The following is a 22,541-nucleotide window of genomic DNA, read 5'->3' on the forward strand; positions in this document are numbered from 1 at the left end:
GTGGTGAATTTCGTCAGCCGGAACCAGGAATGCCGGAAGATGCCCCCTATGACCACTGTAAGGCAAACACGAGGTTAGGTCATAAACACAGAACCCTAGACTTGTATATGAATATGTAAGAAGTCTACAATAAGGCTTACCCTTAGGAGTTGGTCGGGACCCAATATTGGTGTAAGGATGTTATCGGAGGCAGCCGGCAAGGGTGACGACAAGATGACAAATTGGTAATGCACTTAGTAGGATGAAGTCACCACCTGACGTAGAAGCCAGAAGCTGTGAGTCAATCAGTTGAAAGATACGTGATCCAAGAACAAAGTTCATACCAAAAAGGGCAATCCAGTAGCAGTCCGGGGACGAAAACGTGGTCGAGTCCAGGAGAGAACAGTTCCAGCAGGGCATAGCAAAGGAGTAAGTTCCAGGCAAAGGTACCGTGAAGGAAGAAGCCAAATCAGAGTCCAAGATCAATCCGAGGTCAGTGGTAGTCTGTAATCCGTAATCCGTAATGCGCCCAACAGGATCAGCTGTGAAGCGCTGGAGGGCAGTCAGCGCGTCGCTTTTGAACGCTGACTAATGATCACGTGACTCTCATCATCCGTCACGTGATCAAACGTGCTGAAGGAGGAGCTCCCAGGTGCCGGCAACGGAGACGTTGTAGAATGCCCGTGGCGTGTCTCCATGGCAACTGCCAACGCCGGAATGGAAACCAACGCCGGGATGGGAAATGAGGCAAAAACCGGTGTCGCTGACCTTGTCCCACCCTTTGCCGGCAGGCCTGCAGGGGAGAGTATGTCCTGGCATGTATTTTGGTGGTGATAGTGGGGGCTGGATTATGGGATGTGTCCACGGAACGCGTGGATGAAGATGGGGGCGTGACAGAGCCCCCCTCAAAGGCCCACGACCCTGTGGGCTGGAAGGGTGTTCCTTATGGAACCGAGCCACCAACAACGGGGCATGGACATCAGAAGATGGAACCCAGGACCTCTCCTCAGGACCATAACCCAACCAGTCCATCAAGTATTGCAACCTCCCTCTAACAACCCGGGACCCCAGAATAGCGCTAACCTCATACTCCTCTTGGGAAACCACAGGGACAGGACCAGGAGCGGTAGCAATGCGTGTAGCATCAGGACAAGGCTTGAGGAGAGATGTGTGAAAAACGGGGTGTAATTTCCATGAAGCGGGGACGTTGAGTCGATAGACCACCGGGTTCAGGACCTTGGAGACCCTATACGGGCCGACAAAATGGGGCAGCAGTTTACGACAACCCGGTATATGGAGGTGTCGTGTAGACAACCATACCCGGTCGCCTTGCTTGTATGACGGGGTATCTTTCCTTTTTTTGTTAGCGGCGGTACTCATAGACACCTGGGCCTCCTGGAGATGGACAAGGGTTTGGGCATGGATGGATGCGAGATCTCTGGCACAATCATTTGCCGCAGGGGTACTGGTACACAATACAGGGGCACTGGCAAGATCCGAATCAGAAAAGGGTAGGGTACGTGGATGTTGGCCATAGAGCGAGAAAAAAGGGGAAAAACCAGTGGACGAGTGCAAGGCGTTGTTATATGCAAATTCCGCAAAATGAACAGAATCAAGCCAGGTATTCTGGAATTGCAAAGTTAGACACCTTAAGTACTGTTCCAAGACCTGGTTTACTCTCTCAGTTTAGCCGTCGCTTTCTGGATGGTAAGCTGAAGAGAAGCGGGCATCTATACCTAGTAGTTTGGTAAGAGCCAACCAGAAACGTGACGTGAACTGAGACCCCCTATCCGACACAATGACACTCGGCAAACCGAACAGACAGAAAACAGATTCAAAGAACATTCGAGCCAATGAGGGAGCAGTAGGAATGCCTTTGCATGGTAAAAAACAGGCCATTTTTGTGTACGAGTCTACTACCACCCAAATTGTGTCGTAGCCTTGTATACGTGGTAGATCGGTTATCAGGTCCATGGACACCGTATGCCAGGGTTTCGGGGGTATGGGCAATGGTTGTAACAGTCCCAGCAGACGACCCTTCCGAGTCTTGCATTGTGCGCATGTAGAGCATGTGTTAACATATGTCTCCACGTCTCGCCGCATCGATGGCCACCAGCACCAGCGTTTTAACAACTTCAGAGTACGTCGCTGACCTGGGTGGCCATTGATAGGAGCATTGTGGGACCACTCTAAAGCCTGGTTGCGAGAGTCACTGGTGGGGAGGAACAGTTTTCCTTGAACAAAAGGCAACCCATCCTGCATAACGGTATCCCAATCATCCAATACCTGGGGATGTTGTATAACCCATTGGCGTATAGCCGTTAACATAGGCGGAGACGGAGTACAGGTACAAACAACATGGCCTTTACCCAGGAGAGTTTCGGGATATGATGGAAGAGGAACCCCCCCAGGCGAACGGGACAGGGCATCCGCTTTACCATGGGACAACCCCGGTCTGTGTTTGACAAGGAAATCGTATGCGGCTAAAAAAAGGTGCCACTGAACTTGTCTACTATTGGCGCATTTCAGAGACGCTAGGTCCTGTAAGTTTTTATGGTCTGTGTAGACGATGGTCTGATGTTTTGCCCCCAGAAGATGGTGTCTCCAGACCAAGAAAGCGTCTCTGATGGCCAGGAGCTCTTTTTCAGTGACCGTATAGTGAGTTTCGGTCGGTGTGAATTTCCTGGAATGGTAGGCCACCGGGTGTAGTGCTCCGGTGGTAGGACAAGGCTGAGACAGGACGGCCCCTAAGGCAAAGGAAGAAGCATCTGCTTCTACAATATACAGGAGCTCTGGATCAGGATGCTGCAGGACTGGGGCCGTGGTGAACGAGGTTTTAAGGGAGTCGAAGGCTGCTTGATGTGCAGCGGTCCATATAAATGATACTGCAGGACTGGTCAATGCGGTTAATGGTGCCACAATGGAGGAAAAATTTGCGATGAACCTCCGGTAAAAATTTGCGAACCCTAGAAAGGATTGTAATTGTTTCAATGTAACAGGTACTGGCCAATCTGTGATAGCCTGGACTTTGGATCGGTTCATTGTTAGCCCTCCAGGTGAAATATGGAAACCCAGGAATTCAACTTCAGCTGTATGAAACAGACATTTCTCAGGTTTAGCGTATAGCGAGTTCTTCCTGACTCTTGTGAGTACCTCTCTAACATGAAGGACGTGTTCGGCCAATGTTTGGGAGAATATCAGTATGTCGTCCAGATACGCCACGACATAAACATCCAGAATATCACTAAATATATCGTTTACCAACCGTTGGAAAATGGCAGGGGCATTACAGAGGCCAAAAGGCATCACCATGTATTCATACAATCCTTGGCAAGAGCAGAAAGCAGTCTTCCACTCATCACCAGGTCGCATGCGGACTAAATTGTATGCCCCCCGGAGATCCAGCTTGGTATAGATGGAAGCATTGGTCAACTTGTCTAAAAAGGTAGAGATGAGTGGGATGGGGTAACGGTTCTTTATGGTGATCGCATTCAGGCGTCTGTAATCTACACAGGGGCGGAGATCTCCCTCTTTTTTCGGGACAAAGAAAATGGGACTGGCCACGGGTGAAGAAGAAGGCCTGATATGACCTAAGTGTAAGGCGTGGCGGATGTATTCTTTAAGGGACGTTTCTTCAGATGGTGATAGTGAATATATGCGTCCTTTGGGAAGCAAGGCCCCATCAATCAGATCAATAGAACAATCATACGGTCTGTGAGGGGGCAGTATCTTGGCAGATGTTTTATCAAAAACTGAATGAAAATCATGGTATTCTGGGGGTACTCCTGACAAAGTGGCTCCCACCATATGGGTTGTTTCGGGTGGGTCGTTCTCCCCTTCAGGGACTAAGTGTAGGCCCCCAAGTGCCCTCGCAGGGTTATTGAAGTCTTCTTCCAGTAAACAAAAGTGTTGGCAAATGTCTGATTCAAAAGAAACCTGACCCGTACCCCAGTCGATGAGTGGGTTATGCCTTTTTAACCAGGGAAGGCCTAGGATTATCCCGAACTGTGGTGTGGATATTAGATCAAAGGACAGTTGTTCTTTATGGTTACCCTGAATAATCACTTCCATCTGGGCGGTCTGTTGTTTGATCGGACCAGAAATGAGAGAGGACCCGTCCACAGTTTGGACTGGCTCGGGATGTGTCTTGGTCACTAGTGGAAGGTTCAATGCTTTGGCCAGAGATATATCAATAAAGCAACCAGTAGCCCCTGAATCAATAACTATATGTACTGTGTGTGAACACTCCCTATCAGGATGAAGCACTGCCTGAACGATCACTGTTCTTACTGGGCCGAAGGTAGGAACCCTGGGGTTGTGAATCGAGCTCGTCTTGTACCCCATACTCAAGGACGAACTTTCTGAAAACCCGAGGACTTGTACTTCGGGTGTCGTGGTCACTCTTTGACGAAATGACCACTGAGTCCACAATAGAAGCATGCGTTGTCGGTTCTCCGACGCTCTCTTTCGGTCTGAGTGATGGGACTTCGTAGACCTCCTATTTGCATGGGTTCACTTGCACCATCCGGCAGAGAGGGCAAGGGTTTACCTGAAAAACCAGATTCCGCCCGACGTTCGGTTTTCCGAGCGTCTACCTGGAGGGTTAGGTCTACTAGTTCGGGATATGCGTCAGGAAGGGAAGGGATGACAGAAAGAGCGTCTTTCATAGCGTTACACAGACCTTTATAAAATACCACAGCTTTCTTGTTTTCGGGCCATGAAGTCTCAGCTGACAATTGGTTGAAGCGTGTGATGTATTCTATTTAGGTTTGTCTGCCTTGGGATAATTCTAGGAGCTCTAGATCCCGGGACTGGGCTTTGTACCTGGTATCAAATACTTTGACCAACTCGCTCACCAGGAGATCAAAATCATAAAGGGCTGGATGGTTGTTCTCAAGAAAAGGATTAGCCCAGGTAGCTGCAACCCCGGTCAAGTGGGATAGCAAAAAGGCAGCTTTTGTGGTGGAATCATGGAACACCAGTGGTCGGCAAAGAAAGTGAAGTTTACACTGATTAATAAAGGTGCGATATTTTCTGGGATCTCTGTGGAACTTCTCAGGGGATGTCAATGGAAACTGGGTAGGTAACACCACGGGAGTAGGTGGTGTAGGTGGTACAGAGGGACCCGGTGTTGGTGTTGCCTGATCGCCAAATTCAGCATCAGCCGGTAACGGGTTGCGGGTACTTTGTATATTATCTAAGCGATGATGTAACGCGGTCGTGGCAGCCGCTTCGGTTCGAAGGGATGCAACAGCTTGCATTAGAGCAGCCAAAGGGTCCCCGGCAGTGGGTTCCATCGTCTGCGCGACCAAAAAATGGCTTCACAGTCTGTCAAGACTTGATGGTCGTGTAGCAGATGAAACCTCCGTCCCCAAGTACCACTCGAGCAAATAAGAAATTACTGCCCGAGCGGTCCTTGAGGCCACTCGGGCAGTGGTGAATTTCGTCAGCCGGAACCAGGAATGCCGGAAGATGCCCCCTATGACCACAGTAAGGCAAACACAAGGTTAGGTCATAAACACAGAACCCTATACTTGTATATGAATATGTAGGAAGTCTACAATAAGGCTTACCCTTAGGAGTTGGTTGGGACCCAATATTGGTGTATGGATGTTATCGGAGGCAGCCGGCAAGGGTGACGACAAGATGACAGCTTGATAATGCACTTAGTAGGATGAAGTCACCACCTGACGTAGAAGCCAGAAGCTGTGAGTCAATCAGTTGAAAGATACGTGATCCAAGAACAAAGTTCATAACAAAAAGGGCAATCCAGTAGCAGTCCGGGGATGAAAACGTGGTCGAGTCCAGGAGAGAACAGTTCCAGCAGGGTATAGCAAAGGAGTAAGTTCCAGGTAAAGGTACCGTGAAGGAAGAAGCCAAATCAGAATCCAAGATCAATCCGAGGTCAATGGTAGTCTGTAATCCGTAATCCGTAATGCGCCCAACAGGATCAGCTGTGAAGCGCTGGAGGGCAGTCAGTGCGTCGCTTTTGAACGCTGACTAATGATCACGTGACTCTCATCATCCGTCACGTGATCGAACGTGCTGAAGGAGGAGCTCCCAGGTGCCGGCAACGGAGACGTTGTAGAATGCCCGTGGCGTGTCTCCATGGCAACTGCCAACGCCGGAATGGAAACCAACGCCGGGATGGGAAATGAGACAAAAACCGGCGTCGCTGACCTTGTCCCACCCTTTGCTGGCAGGCCTGCAGGGGAGAGTATGTCCTGGCATGTATTTTGGTGGTGATAGTGGGGGCTGGATTATGGGATGTGTCCACGGAACACGTGGATGAAGATGGGGGCGTGACACTTCCTTTACCATTGAGTTTCAACAATATCTGTCCTCGCATCCATTCGTCTTTCGTGAATGCTATCTCATCAGTTCTGTCTTCACTTCCTTTCCATTTTGTTCCTTCTCTCTCTTATCGAGAGATGCACTTGTCTGTGCCTTATCCTTCCTGTCATCATCGCGTCTCTCCTCGTCCATCAGGACAGCGGAGGTGATATTCTTCTCCTGCTCCTTTCCTTTATTGTCGCCACTACTATAAATAGGCGACTCATATGCGGGGTTGCTGTATCCCGTGGCTGCTTTAAGCTCTGTTAATGGGTTGAGTCCCTCTGACTTACTTCCCTAGGTTTCTAGTTCAGGCAGCGCTGGTGGCGCGGTAGGCGTTTCACCCCCCGCCGTGCATACGTTTAATATCCAGTCAGCAGGTGGTTCTTCCTCCTTCGACTGTTCGAACATTTTCCAAAGTTCTAGAACAGCGAGGAGTTTCTCTAGTTTTTTACCTGTATATGTGGCATGCAGATAAGTCGTCATATGTTGTAAGACGGCTTTAGATAAGGACCCGTTCTGTGGCGACGGCATAAACACCTTGTGGGCGGTACCCTTAACCTACTCGATACTGTATTTCTTAAGCTTTGGTGCGTGTTTCGGCAACTGTTTACATAAGTGAGCCAGTGGAGTAATATCTTCCATACTGGAGTTCTGTTTCTAACAATAATTTCATGCAATTTCACCACTCCCAACACTATGAGCGGGCACCAAATACCACAAGCTCCAATCCAATCTTTCCCGCCAACTTTAATCATCGATTTACTCAAGAACATCAATCCATGTGCGATTCCCTCTCAACTACAGAATCGTGTAAAACCCAAACTTCGTTTTGAACGATCAACGATACAAAATTCTTTACATGTGACATATAACAAAACACGTACAACAGACACTTGACAGACTAGACAGACGCCAGCTGGACACAAATATCTCTGCCTTCTAATCAATACCCCGACATGGAGTTTAAACTAACCCCTTTTACGACGTCTTTAATCGTCATAGTAGCCTATTTTGTCCCTATTATGTGGGACTATGAGTTCACATTTCTTCTGGCCGCTATATTAAAGCAGAGGAACAAGGTGAATCCTCTCACTTTTATCTCAGGTGTCCTCCCTGGTATCCTCTCTCTTCTCTCGGGTGTCTACCCCGGTAATCTCTGTTTTTCTCTCGGGTGTCTATCCCGGTACCCTCTGTTTTTCTCTCTAAGTGTCTATCTCGGTACCCTCTGTTTTCTCTCAATTATTCTCGAGTCACTATCCCCTTATATATATATATATATATATATATATATATATATATATATATATATATATATATATAGTCTTCTCTACCTCTAACTATTTTGTTTTTCCGCCTCCCTCCGTTACCTTTCCCTTACTTGTTCTAATGCCTATAAAAACATTTGCCAAAGCATTGAATTTTATGTTTCACTCACCGCTCACATGGTTCCTCTCTGGATCCTCGGGATCACCACCTCCATTACTGCCTTTTTTGGTCTTTCATCTGCTCACTGCCCGTAGGAATGGAAGGGTTTCTGTCAATAGGTGTCTTATCAATAATCAATATTTGATGGTCAAAACCATCCTCTCCGCTACCAAGTGTACAGGAGGGCGGAGTGACCTCTGACGGGCCCATGGGATCAGAGTTCACCCTCAAGTACTTTTAAGATGAGATAGCTGCACCTTGAGGAGGAGGCGGTGCAGATTCTCTTACTCCAACACATATCAATAGGGACGACTCAGTAGTTTGGCAAAGGGAAGTAAGTTTAATGACAAGCACAAAAAACGGGGAAATAATTGAAATCAACAGTGATGCGATCGCCTGTCTCGCTTCAACTTCCAAATTCTTCATTCAGACAGCAATTCTTATAGGCAAAATTCTCGTCATCTTTGACGTGTAGAACTTAAAAGTTTATCATGCAATTCTATTGATTGGGAAAGGTAACTTAAGTATAGGTACTATATCTGTATATGGTAACAGAGCGTGAGGATTGGATAACTCTTATCGGGTGGGCGTCTACGCCCTTCCCTCTACATCACTCGTGATAGACATCAGTACAAGTACGACATCTCATTGGTTCTACTAGCTATATGACCCTAGATTATTTGGTCCATTGTGATTGGGTAAGTTACACCACTAGACATAAACCTCCACTTTAATTAGCAGCATGCAGAATGGACACCCAGATGCTGTGTGCCCCAAGATTCACCCTGCCTCCCTTCCATCAATCAGTACTTTAGTGCTATGTGTCAATTAGTTGGTTGAGGTTGGCCTCGAAACTGTAGATTCTTATCAGGAAAGGTTATGGCATCCTTGGGTTCTGGGTGACATCAGACATTGGTACCTCTTCGCGCTTGGCTGGTCACGTGTCAGTACGCTGTGAAGCTGCTTCATTTTCCATCTATTTTTTTATTTGATTCTTTGTTCAGCCTCGCCACCTGCCTTGGCCTCCTTATCTCGACCTTCACGGTGCAGGCTTCTATGCACTTAGGTTTCAATTCTTCGGAGTTGCTGCTCTCCTCCCTTCCTTGGGTTGACCTCAAATTCCTAGCCATGAGTTGCTTCTTGCTAAGTTTCAATTCCGCTCTTTCATCCTACTTTGTGCTGGTACATGAATCCTGGCCAGTTAGGCCCTACCATCCTGGGCTTAATTCTGCTTTCGTAAAATGGAGTCGCACTTGTATAATGTGCTTCTTGAGGTAGACATATAGTTGTATATATTTGGCGCTTGCCGCTCTATTGTTCTACTAAGCATTGCAAGCCGTACTGTTTTATTAGCTTCTTGCGTTACAAGCCTATTTACAGGCGTTAACTGGTTGCATTTTTTCATCTTGCTCTATGGTTATGTTTCTTTATATTTTCACATCGTCTCTTCTTCTATGTCTATGATATCTTTATCCATAGGGTTTTCGTCTTAGAGTGTTATCCTTTCGGTTGTTGTTTGTTCATCTGTACATCTGTCCGGGCCCTCGTGACGTCACCATTCTCCTTCCATTAAGGCTCTTTGGATCTCTTCAGGGACAGTTTGTTGGTACTCTTCATTTCGTGTCAGCTGTTGGTATGGTTGTCTCAATGGGTACCTTGCAGCCCATGGTTGTCTGGTTATTGGCGCTTCAATAGGTATACAAGTCCTTCTGATGGGTACTGGACAGAGCCCTACCGTGGCTCTCTGTTGGTTCATTTGCTCCTTATACGTCACGTATCTTAGCGAGTATGCTTCTGGTATCTCGAACTGGGTGGCTGGAGGGCAGGCCATATTTGGGACCTCCTCTACACACCCCCCTCTGGTCGGTTTATCGACCACTTCTTCTTCCTCCTTTAGATTACTCCTACTTGGTTCTTCTATAACCAATTCTTCGTCTTCTGGGTTTATACATGATGGTGTGAACGTGTGTTTCTTTGGAGTCCATATTTTTATCACTCCTTTCAGGCTTCCTGCTGTTTTTACATGTTCGTCTTTGTTCCAGGTCATAAGCTGACATTGTCCATTCGGGCTGCAATAGATCCATTTTCCTTCATAATGTCTACGTCTTCTGGGATACACAAATTGTTTTCCTTCTGGCACAAATTCGCTGGCCTTCACGAAGTTTCTTATTTCTTCATCAGTCAGGTCTCTGGTCTTCCATCCTGGTTTGACATCGATCATGATCTTCATCCCAATGGCTTTCTTCGCAGTAGTCTGGCACTGTGTGATGATTATCTTGATAACACAAAAACCTAGTAGTATCATCAATAGCAGGGCTCCCAGAAACTTGAATACGTCTGCCATCCATTGTGGGACCCATGAGAAAAGTGTTCCAAACCAGCTGTCATCATCAACTTCGTTGGTTTCATCGATCATCTGGTTCTGTAGGTTTGTCAGCATACTGATGGTTTCCGTTAAGGTTCCGTTTTCTTCGTCATGGGAAGGTATAAATGTGCAACATGATTCTCTGACTTTTGCACAAACACCTCCATCCATCGCAGTGATCATGTCAAGTACATATCTGTTCTGGAGGGTCATTAATCGAATTGCTCTTAGTTGTTCTTTAATCGCGTTGAATCCTTTTATGGTAGAATTGATGGTCTGCAATAACTCCCATCTGGTTATCTGCAACCATTTTGTATTTGCTCCAACCTGGAATCTTGGCATGAGGATTGTTGCGAACACTGATGAGGTGAGACTAAACAGCCTGCGTTCGTATGGGATCGCATGAAATGCTTCTTCTAATTTGTCAGAAAAGTAATTCTCTCTCTTTCTTCGGAATACCAGGCCCACAGATCTCCTTTTCCTCAGGTGAGCATCTGCTTTCGGGAAACTGTCAATATTCAGGTCACTTTTCGGGATCACTAGTGCAGGAACGTGGACGTTCACTCTTGTGCATATGCCTCCCCAGTTTTTTGCTAGTCTTATATCTGCCTGGGATCCACAAGCACAGTAATGATCCATAATTACTGCGGTCCCGTGAGTTGTTCCTGGAGCTTCAAAGATTTGTTTGCAGTTTTGATTCTCTCCCATATTCCTCGTGCCATTGTTCCTGAAGCACAATTTTGTGCTTTCCAGTGGCACTATTTGTAAGGGTCCTCCTCTGTCTTCGACCCATGTCAGTAATCTTGTGAGTTTCGGCCATAAAGATTTGCACAACCTCTGAGAGTTCTCTATTGCTTCCTTATATGCTCCATAGACCATCCATGCTCGGCAGATCACTACTCCTTCTTCCCATCTGTTTGGTGAAAGCACTGTTCCCCAAATCTGCATTTGGCCTCTGTTCTTCCAATTTTTCACCTCTTCTGGAGTTTTTCTTTGGACATTTAGCTTTGGGTTCACTTGCCATCTGATTGCTGTTCCTTTAACTCCAGGCTTCTCGTACCTGATCACATGATTCCTTGTATGGGCTCTGTTCCTCGTCTTAATGTCCTGTATATAATCATCTTCATCGGGGTAATTTGTCTCGGTTGCCCATATCAATGAGGCATCCCTTCCCATGAACTGTCCTCTGGTGTTGCACATTGCTACGTGTGAAAGACAGTGTGCTGTCGGGACGTCAATTTCTACAGCCACAAAGATCTTGGATTTCCCCAGGCTGTACGGTAGAAGTGCACAAACGAAGCATTTTCCTTCTTATTTACTTCTTCCAACTTCTTACATGTGCTGGTACCAAATGTTGTTTCCTAGATGTGCTTTGCTGTCTAGGTAGTCGTTCAGTTCACTGTTATCTTCATGTAGGCGTCTCTTGATTCTTAGTGTCTTCCTGTAGTTTGCTATAACTACATCTCTAAACGCGTCTGTGTGGCTTTTCCTTGCTGGGGGTTCTCATTATCAGATCATGCCCACCTGTGGATCCCCCTCCCCAAACTCTGCAAACAAACAAGTCTCTGGCGATCGACACTACCAAGAGAAGTACTACAAGATACAGTCATACGGGAAACAATCAGAGAATGAATAGTAGAATACTTTGAACTAAACGACACCCCAGAAGTGACAAAAGCTACAATTTGGGAAGCTTTCAAAGCAGTAATGAGGGGACACATGATCTCACTCAAAGCTCAAAAGGACAAGCAATCCAGAAAATGGGAAAGTGAGTTGGAGAACAATTTAGAGGAAATGAGGGAAGAAATGCAAAACAATCGCTCACTAAAATTAAAGAGAATTTACCGACACGTCCAGAGCCAGCTCGAGGCCATCCAAACTAAAAGGGCGGAAAATCAACTCCTACACCTAAAACATTGGTACGTGATGAAAGCAAACAAAGCAGACAAACTTTTGGCAAGACAATTAAAAGGCAAGCAGCAAAGTCGAAAAGTGAAGGCGCTAAAAGACAGAGACGGTGAGATCAAAACGCAATCGAGAGACATAAAAGAGATCTTCAGAGACTACTACCAAAAATTATACACAACGGAGGACCCGAAAGAAGATGAACAGACAGACTAGCGAAAAATAAAGCGCCGGGACCGGACGGCTATACAGCCTCATTCTACAAAACATATGCGGAATACCTTTCCCCATTTTTAACAGACTTCTTCAACACCTTTAAAGACACGGCCAATATTACAACGTCAATGAACGAAGCAAAAATAATGGTATTCCACAAGAAAGGAAAAGAACCGGAAAACCCAAGATCCTAAAGTCCCATAGCCCTAATAAACCTGCACACCAAACTATACACAAAAATCCTGGCCAACAGACTTTCCCCGCTGCTTCCCAAGCTGATACATCAAGACCAGTCAGGGTTCATCTTCAACAGAACAACACATGATAACATCAGACGCATCACACATCTAATTGAGAAGGTGGGAATCACCAACACCCCGGCGGCCATCATATCGATAGATGCGGAAAAGGCATTCGACCGAGTAGAGTGGTCTATGCTATTCTCAATCCTAAAGAAAATGGGCATGGGAGAGAAATATGTAAATATGATACGGGCCAACTATAAATCGCCAACGGCCAGGGTGGCGGAAAACACAGATCTTTCAGACACTATCAAAATAGAAAGAGGCACAAAACAAGGATGCCCCCTCTCTCCGCTGCTATATGCAATCTTTCTGGAACCTTTCTTGGCAAAAATTAGAGCAAATCCAGACATCAAATGAATAGAAATGGGAGGGATCACACATAAAGCACCGGCATATGCGGATGATATGATGATGGCTCTGGCAGACCAGGAGAAAACAATGCCCCTTCTTGTACAAGAAATAGACAAATATGGTAGCATCTCCGGATTGAAGATAAATAAACAAAAATCAATAGTGCTGGTCTTGGCCGGTGACAAGCAAGAAATCCACAGATGAGCGGAAGAACTACAACTGCACACAACGGAGAGCAGGGTTAAATACCTAGGCGTCACCATGACAAATACAACAAGAAGTATATATTCGGAGAACTACCCGAAACTGTTAGAACATGTAAAAAGAGACCTAGAAAGGTGGAATCCACTCTAAATATCATGGTGGGGAAGAATAACGGTCCTCAAAATGACTATCCTGGCCAGACTACTATACTACTTCCAGACCCTCCCCATACGAATCCCAGCCACATTCTTCAAAACACTTACAAAGATGATATCCAAATATATCTGGCAGAACAAAACACTGAGGTTATCAAACATGGTTCTCACGGCACAGAAAACAGAGAGAGGTATGGCACTACCACATTTCCGAAAGTACTACGAGGCAGCCCAGCTGTGGGTATTAAAGGAATGGATCCCCAATAAATCAGAAAAACTATGGGAGGCACAAGACAGGGCAGTAGCAAGATCAAACCTGCGCCAACTGCTCTGGATTGTCCCCAGACACAGACATCAGAATGTCTGGATAAGTGAGATCATGAGTGCTACTCTAGAAGATTGGAACAAAGCAACGGAGAAAGAAACGTTAACCAGAGACCCGGCCCCCTTCATGCCTATATTCGACAACCCAGAATTCCACCCTGGCACTGAGAAAGGAGCATTTAGGAAATGGAAAGACGCAGAATGTATAAAAGTGGGTTATACGTACGATGGCCACAAGATCAGAACTTTCACAGAATGCTGGGTCTTGTTAGGCAGGCCTAACTGATGCAGACAAATTTAAATACGATCAACTCCTTCATTGGCATTCCTCCCAGAGAATAATGCAGGCGGCAACGAGACCCCTGACCCCATTTGAGAAATACATACTGACACAACCAGGAGACAAAAAATTAATCTCAACCATGTACAGATTTAGAAATGCACAGACAGAAGAAACAAAATGGCTATACATGAAGAGGTGGAAAAAGACACTAAGTAAAGAAATCACGAGAGAACAATGGATTTACGTCTGGTAAATCATTCCCAAGTGGACCCGAGCGATCCAGACAAGAGAGGCGTGGATGAAAATAATGATACAATGGCACTACAACCCGGAAAAAGTATCCAAATGTGTTCCACGGCACAAAACAAATGCTGGAGGGGATGAGAGAAGGAAGGCAATTGGAGACACATTTGGTGGGAATGCCCAGTATTACAAAGCTTCCTGACAGAAATAAAATCCCAAATGCAAATAATGTTTAGGGGAACAGAAGATCTGGGAGAAGAAATATGGATGTGTGGCATGTGGGACCCTGAGCATAGAACAATGACAAAAACACAAAAGAGGAACTTCACGGGTCTCCTTACAGCTGCCTGGCTAGCGATTGCTCAAAAATGGAAGCAGAAAACACCCACAAACAACATAGATTGACTACAGAGGGTATGGACATTTGTAGTGATGGAAAGACTCACGTACAATATACAAGGGGAACGACAAAAATTCGCAGGAGACTGGGGAATCGTCATAGATTACCTACAAAGTGACTATATGTTACAGTGGTGCCCACACAAAATACGCATATTGGACATGTTTACTGGGTGATACAAGGACTCCAAATAAAGGATATGAAATATAAGAGAGCAGGATTGCCGGTGGGACGGGGGAGGGAAGAGGGAGGGCAGGGAGGCGGGAAGATGTTATAATGTTCCATGGTTGTTGTTTATGGAAATGCGAATAAAAACATTTTTTTTTTAAAAAGAAGAGGATGCGGGGCAAAGGCCTGAAATAAGCAATGATGTTCCCTGCTAAACTAAGGGTGGAACATGAGGGGAGGGTTCACTTTTTTCATTCTCCGGATGAAGCCTCCTCCTTTCTGGAATCATTACCAAGGTCTCCACGCCGGCTTGGAAACAATGACTGAACGCATGCCGAAGTGAGCTGCGATGAACAAGGTAGCACGTCACTGGGTGTTCTGTATCGGGGGAACCTATCTATCCCGTGGTGTATTTGAGGGTCGGACCTATAGCCGCCTCATGAGTGGAAGCATTGTTCATGGTTAAAGGGGGTAGAATGCCGCTGGGAAGTTGGGGTGTCCAGCGGGGAAGAGGGGTAGCTATGGGACTTAGTTGCGGGTACAGGGGTGACCATTACTGACAAATTGGGGTTGTCGGTAGAGGGAGGAAGCACTGATACAGTCAACACACATTTTGATCACAAAGCAGGAAGGTCTATACGCATCATTAAGCACAAATCTACTGCGCCGGGGCTATGGAATATAGATTTCTAATGCCGACACTTAAGTTCCTAACTTGGAACGTACGGGGGTTTAACTGCCCCTCTAAGAACCGGAAGGTCCTGCAATATATGAGGCGTCATCAGGTGGATGTGGCCTTCCTCTAGGAGACACACCTGACGGCCGGTTCGGAATCCAAATTCGGGAAAACCTGGGGCTGCCATGGGTATTTCTGCTCATTTTCTTCATACGCAAGGGGGGTGGGCATTCTGATACACAGATCTGCGGGGTTCCGATTGACCAAGATCCTAAAAGATCTAGAAGGCAGAGCCCTAGTGGTCCATGGGGTTATACAAGGGCAACTATATACCATGATTAGTTACTATGGCCCTAATCAGGATACCACTCAGTCTCTTGAATGGATTGAGAGACAACTAGGAGACATACCCGAACGGGAAATAATCTGGGCCGGGGACTTCAACGTAGTATTGGATCCTGCCAAAGATAGCACGAAGGGAACTCTGCGCCCGACAACGCAAGGTTCCAACAAACTCTGCGGGATGCTAGAAGTCTGGGGGGGTCGGGGATGTCTGGAGAATTAGGCACTCAGAGATACGTCAATATACTCATAACTCTGCCCCCCACGGTTCGGCAGTGAGGTTAGACTTTTTCCTCACGTCTCAGTTGATTTTGGGTTAGACCACCAGCATGGATATTTCAGCTCAGACATTGTCTGACCACGCACCGGTACCACTCACGGTTGGGATAACTGGCCGTGGAGGGGATAGAACTCCCTGGAGGTTTAAGAGTGAGGGGCTCAAAGACACGATTTTTCGTTAAGGCCTGACTACAGTAATAGACTCCTTTTTTGAAAACAATGAGGGGTCGGTAGAATCGATGGGCACCCTATGGGAAGGATTTAAGTGTGTGAATTCGGGAGAAGGTAAAGCAAGGGAGGCGGGATTATACAGCAGATATGGAAAGAGCTGGCCATTAAAGAGGAGATTATTCGAGGCCTACAGGAGGCTGCCCCCAGTCCAGCACCCACCCAACAGGCAGCTTTGATGCAACACATTCAAGAGTTTCATACTTTGGCGCAGAGAGAAATAAAATTCCTGTGGGACAGAGCAGCGCCGCGTCAATATGGAGAGGGCCAGGCACCTGGTCGTACTCTGGCCAGAGCCACTAGGCTTGAGGGTCAAGGGAATAGAATAGTTGCTATCACCGATACGAATGGAGTCGACCAATTTGAAGACAAGAAAATAACTCATGAGTTCCATACATTTTATACAGATCTTTATTCCTCTCAAACCCACGCCTCTCAAGAGGATATCGACTCGTACCTGGACCAGATAGGGCTTCACTGGTGCACAGTTGAGTAGTGGGAGTGGCTGAATCGACCGGTGACACAGTCATAGGTTATAGACGCAATCAGGACTCTGCTGTCTGGAAAATCCCCCGGACGGTTATACGGCCGAATTTTATAAACACTATGCAGAGAAACTGGGCCCTTATTTGCTGAAAGTTTATCAGGAAGTTGTAGTAGAGTTAGGGCGACTCCCCGATTCTCTCTGGGAGGCGATAGTGGTAGTACTATTGAAGCCCGGAAAACCTAGCAATGAATGCTCGTCATACCAGCCTACATCGCTTATCAATCTTGATAAGATTTTGGCCAAGATACTTGCGACTAGGTTGTCGCAGTTGATGCCGATGATGGTCCGAGCATATCAAGCCAGCTTCATCCCGGGCAGATCGACTTCCTATGGCCTGAGAAGAATGTTCAGCTTAATTGCAGCGTTTCCTGAAGATGAACCAGTGGTAGCAGCATTGTTGGATGCCACTAAGGCGTTTGATTCGATTGAATGGCCGCTCTTTTTCTCAGTTCTGAGTCGCATGGGCCTGAGAGACTTGTTCATATCCCTGATAATCAATAGTACTCCAAGAGGCCTTTACAGTAACTAAGGTATCACCTCCTCCAGGGATCTGTCTGAGCAGGAATGCACCAGTACCGTTATTGACTGTCAAATTTGGGAACCCTTCCAACATGGCTGAGGAAGGCAAAAAAGGTTTGGAGATCTGAACTCGTATTTCAGGGGGGAACGGGCCAACCATAGAGTTTATTACGGTGGAGTGAGGATAGGTTGGTGGTTGGGTATTGTCTGGGCTAGTTGGTTGATGGTCAGGTGCAACATTTAAATTGGTAAGGTTGTAAGTGTCCAGAATATCTTTGGGAGTTTTCTTTGGCAGGAGATGTCCTTTGACTAAGGGATATAAACATTTGTACCCAGCTTTGTGGGCTGGTACCTGCAGGTTAGAATACTCCGTTTCCAGGGATTTAACTTGCTCCTGCCGATTTTCTTGGGTGTCTTTCAGTGCGTGGAACTTGTACTCAGTCTCTCTCTTAGTAGCTTTGGTATACCAATTTGGATAGCTGTCCAATTGCTGTTGGTGTACACGTGCACCCTTCTTTTGTAATGTCTTGGGTAGGTTTGTTATCCTATTTGAGTCAAATGTGCCTTCCTGGGGGAAGTGTCTAGGTGTCTCACTCTGTGTATATTTGTGCAATTTATCCCGGTACTTACATGCTTTGGGCGAATAGTGAGTAGACATGAAGTGTGCTGAACTTCCTTTAGGAGGAAATGGCACTTGTCTTAACTGCCCTGAACTCATTCTCATGGGGGTAAGACAAGGTATGACATATTATGGATCCATGTCCGTTCCTAACTTTGTCTGAATTGGGACATTATCGTATCTCGTAGCTCACGGAGTTGGTGCAGCTCATAGCTGACCACTCTGCCACATCGTTTGGGAGGCTCAGGCATCACCACCTGACCCCCGTTCCTCCCCCGTACAGAAATGTCAGTAACACCTGCAGGTGTTGGGCAGATTCAGATGTCTGCTGGTGCACAGCATATATCCCCCGTTATGCTACCCACAATGCAGATCAGTATTTCAGTTTGTTTCAGAGACTTGGGTAGGTAAGAGTCAAAGACAAAACACATAGGGCCTCATTACAAGTCGGGCAGTGGGGGATACCGGGCACCGGTAAGGAGACCGGTGCTGGTAATCCCCTACCGCCCGATTCCGAGTTCCCCTAACGGGTACCGCTAGGGACGTGTGGTCAGACCACACGTCCCTTACGGGTCCCGTTAGGGCACCAGGCCACTAATTACGGGCCTGCCATTAGCAGGCCCATAAATAGCGCCTTCCCCATTCCCATTGAGCCCTATGGGGGCTCAAATGGGAATGGAGAATGGTTGGTGTAATGGGGATTTACCGGTCCCACCAGGGTCGGACTAGACCGGTAAGTCCGGTAAATCCCCATTGCACCACACCGGACTCGGTCCCGTTATTGGTGGCAGTCATGGCGCAAATAGCGCCATGACTACCACCAATCTCAGAATGAGGCCCAATCAGTAGAAATAAAGCCTGCTACAGCACCCATACTGTTGAAACTAAGGTGCACATTTAGGATTTCAAGTATCAAGGTACAGGTTTAGACAGGACAATCACGGGGGTCTCATACAAAATATTTTCTTCACACTTACACAGGATACATTTCTGCTAGCCGCTGATTCATAATACACTACTCTGACCGGCGCAGCGGTCTCATGTTCTCTTATGTCAGTAGGGAGCACGGATGGGCTGCTTTTATTTTTTATTCTAAGCTGCTGTGGCCAACTGCTTTTACTTTTTCTTATTCAGATAAACAGTTCTGTAGGAAGGGTACCTTCCCTCCTGTATCCATGGATTATCACAACAATTTTCAGATTTCAAATTTCTATACCCAGAGACAAACATTTACCCCAAACCGTTTCAAACAAATACTGTACAAGACATGACAATACACTGATGCAATTACCTGTGTTCACCAACAAACGATTTTCAGTCGACTCTTCTTTCGCATCTGCTCTGTACACTTTTCCTGAGTTTCTGGGTGCTGCGGGCCAGCTCTCGCCTCTGACAGAATCGTCCCTCCTGGACCCAACCTTACCGTAGAAAAAAGACCACTGACTATTCCGGTGGATTGGTGAACAAGGACCCTTCGCTGCAAGTGAGAACACCCCTCCCTTCATGCACCGTTCTCTTACACCCAAAGGAACACATGCATTGGAGGTCCAAACAGGGCAAGGAATCATACTGAAACAATGTTACAAGCAGGGAACAAAGCTCCACTATTCAGGTCTTTGATACCAGCCTTGTTCTCGCATGTAAGACAGTGTTATCAGGAATCACAGCATAAAGTGACACAATTAGTGGAGCTGAATATACTTGGAGGTTCTCACACGGTCTGTGGCAGGCAGGCACGCTTCTAGTATGATGACTTCTGTCTGCTAAAGTCGCTTTTCCTAAGAAAGCGGGAGCCTAAAATACGCTCACATATGCCAGTAGGAAAACACATCAGAAGCGAGATGTGAAGGCGAGCATAACTACATACTAGGCAAAGAGCCTTCATTGCAAGGGCATGCGTAGTAAAGTCTAAGGCCTCACCTCGCATGCACAAGAAACAGTTGTTGAAACATGGCAGTTTGCAGTACCTACTCAATATTATAATGCTAGGGGGGTACATGAAATGTTCAATTCCAGACTTTCCCCAGAATTGTAACAGCCAACAAACAGACAAAAAATAAATGCTTATTTAACAATACTTCTGTCATCACAAATTGAAATGCCTCTCGTGTGCTTAGTTTACCTAGCACAATTGCAGGCTACACACACACATACACACCTTGGCTGGTGCTTACCCCCACTGAGAAGGTTGCATTTTGTTTTGGAATGATAAACAACGTGCTGCCTCCCAGTCTCTAGCAATCACAAACAGAAAGTAGTGTCACAGCTATATTTAGGAGGAGCAATGGCCAATTGTACATTCATTACCCTGTGCAGAGCTGAACTCCTTACCCGGAAAGTGGTATTTAAGAAGCTTCCCACAGCTGTCCCAAGAATGTAATGCAGTGGTCATGGGGAGCTTCATCTCCCACATCTGTTTCCGATATGAAGCCTTTGGAAACTGACAGTCAGCTCTACTTCTAACTCACACTGGGCCTCGCCTGCACCTACTGAAGACACCTGGTGCCTCAGTTCACCCTCACAGTGTAACTGTTTGCTTTGAAAGCAAGACGTGAAGAGAAGGCAACAGATTTTGACCTCCACTTCACATCTCAATTTTAATAAAGCATAACCGGAAAGGTTTACTGAATACAGTGGCAGAGGCAGCTTTTGGCCCTCGGGGGGCAGAGGGGAGTCTTTCTTAAAGGGGCACTGGTATTTTGAAGGATTCAAGATAAGTGTTGGCTGGTGAATGTATTTATTTATACACTTGTATGGCACACTTAATCTGTGTGTATCTAGGCCCTAGTTGCAGCTTAGGTTGTTACAACAGTTAGCAGGAAAATTACCGCTACTGAAACATGGGTTTTCAGTCTCTTTCAGAACAAGGTGTAGGAAGGCTCAGATCTCAAGACAGAGGAAAGGGCATTCCAGAGCGTGGCTGCAGAGACAGGGAATCCGGCGCCTCCAGCTTTGGCACGCCTAAACCTAGGAATGCATAGGCGGTTGGCATAAGGGAAGCAGCTGGTTTGGAGCGTCGCTAAGCCAGGTAGCCAGGGGCAGTGTTGTCAAGGTAGCGGTGGGTAATGGTGAGGATTTTAAACTTGATCCATTTGTGGACTGGGAGCCAATGTGCTTCTCTCCTTGCTGCAGTGACGTGCTCCTACTTGGCGTTATTCTGGATGGTTTGTAACTTGTTCAGGTTTCGCTCTAAAGTGCCTCAGAGGAGGGTGTTGCAGTAGTCCAATTTTGAGGAGCCAATTTTGGCCCTGGCTGTTTTGAGGCAATAGAAAGGGTTGACTCGGGTTGATGAGCTTGGTCGCGTATGCAGCATATGAGGCAATGGCGTCGACGTGACCGGACAAGATGAGAGTGGCATCAAGATGGAAGCTGAGCGTCTTGACAGCCAATGAGATGTGGATGGGGTGGTTGTCAATGGTGAACAGCTGGTAGTCTGGGCTGAGTTTGGCGAGTTGTGCGAGTTCACCAACAGGAAGGAGTGTGGTTTTCTCATTGTTGAGGCATAAGTAGTGGGAGGCCACCAGGCTTGGTTTCATATATGGCGTTTATTTTTTGGGAGTCCAGGCAGTGATCACCAGTGAGGGGGATGAGGATCTAGGTATCATTGGCGTAATTTGTATATTCGAGGTTGAGAGGGTCAAGGGGGTTGAAGAGGGATTTAGTGTAGACATTGTAGAGGGTAGGGGAAATGCAGGATCTTTGGGGAACTCCACAGGTGATTGCTGTAGGGGTGGAGGTGTAATTTTCGGCAAAGACTCGTGAGGTGCGATCAGCCGGAAGGATGCAACCCATTTGGTAGCATCTGGAGAAAATTAGGCAGTGGTGGTCAGATGGTGGCAGAGGATGGAGTGATAAACCAGGTCTAAGGCTGCGGACAAGCCCAAATGTTTGAGGAGTGAGAGGTTTCCTGAATCTCTGGCGTTGTCCTGCTGGTTCTTGAGGTCAAGAATCGCAGACTCTGTGTTATGACCAGGGTGGAAGCCAGATTGAAATGGGATAAGGATGTGATGCTGTTCAAGGTGTTGCTGAATCTGGAGGTAGGTGGCCCAGTCTATGATTTTCAGAAGGAAGGGAACTGTGGTGACTGGCCGTTAGTTGGTTGGGATGGAGGGGTCCCCAGCAGGAGCCCCCAGAGAAGGCAAGTTTCTACATTCTGCAACAGCAGGCGGCCAATGAAACCCAAAGGAGGGCTGCACCCCCGGTCTATGGCTTCTGAGTGAGGATGGACCACCTACACAGCACAGCACTATAGGGGCACTAGAAAGAGGCACGCGGGCACCAGCCTCATTGGAGTCAGACTGGCTGAGGCCACATTCAGGGCACGCCACAGTTAAGTCAGCTCACCCAAGGTATCACCATTTAACAAGCTGGCAGAAGGGCTCCCCACGTGAGGAGGCGAACTAAACAGACAGAACACTGCAAACTACAGGAAAAGCGACTGAATTGGAAGGCAGGCAAAGGATGAGCACTAAAATACACTGAGGACCAAACACTGAAATTGAAGCCTGCACAACCCACGGGCTGTGAAACAGAGCACAACCCTCAGGGGGAACCGCAAGAGAAGCAACCTGCACTGACTCAGACGGACAGTGAAACCTAGGCACCGCCAAATTGAAACCCAGCAGCGCGAAGGCTAACCAAAAAGCCCCACTTCTCCCGAGGACGCGACTCA

The sequence above is a fragment of the Ambystoma mexicanum genome, chromosome 4p (assembly GCF_040938575.1).
Source record: "Ambystoma mexicanum isolate Mex_15411 chromosome 4p, UKY_AmexF1_1, whole genome shotgun sequence".
NCBI lineage: Eukaryota > Metazoa > Chordata > Amphibia > Caudata > Ambystomatidae > Ambystoma > Ambystoma mexicanum.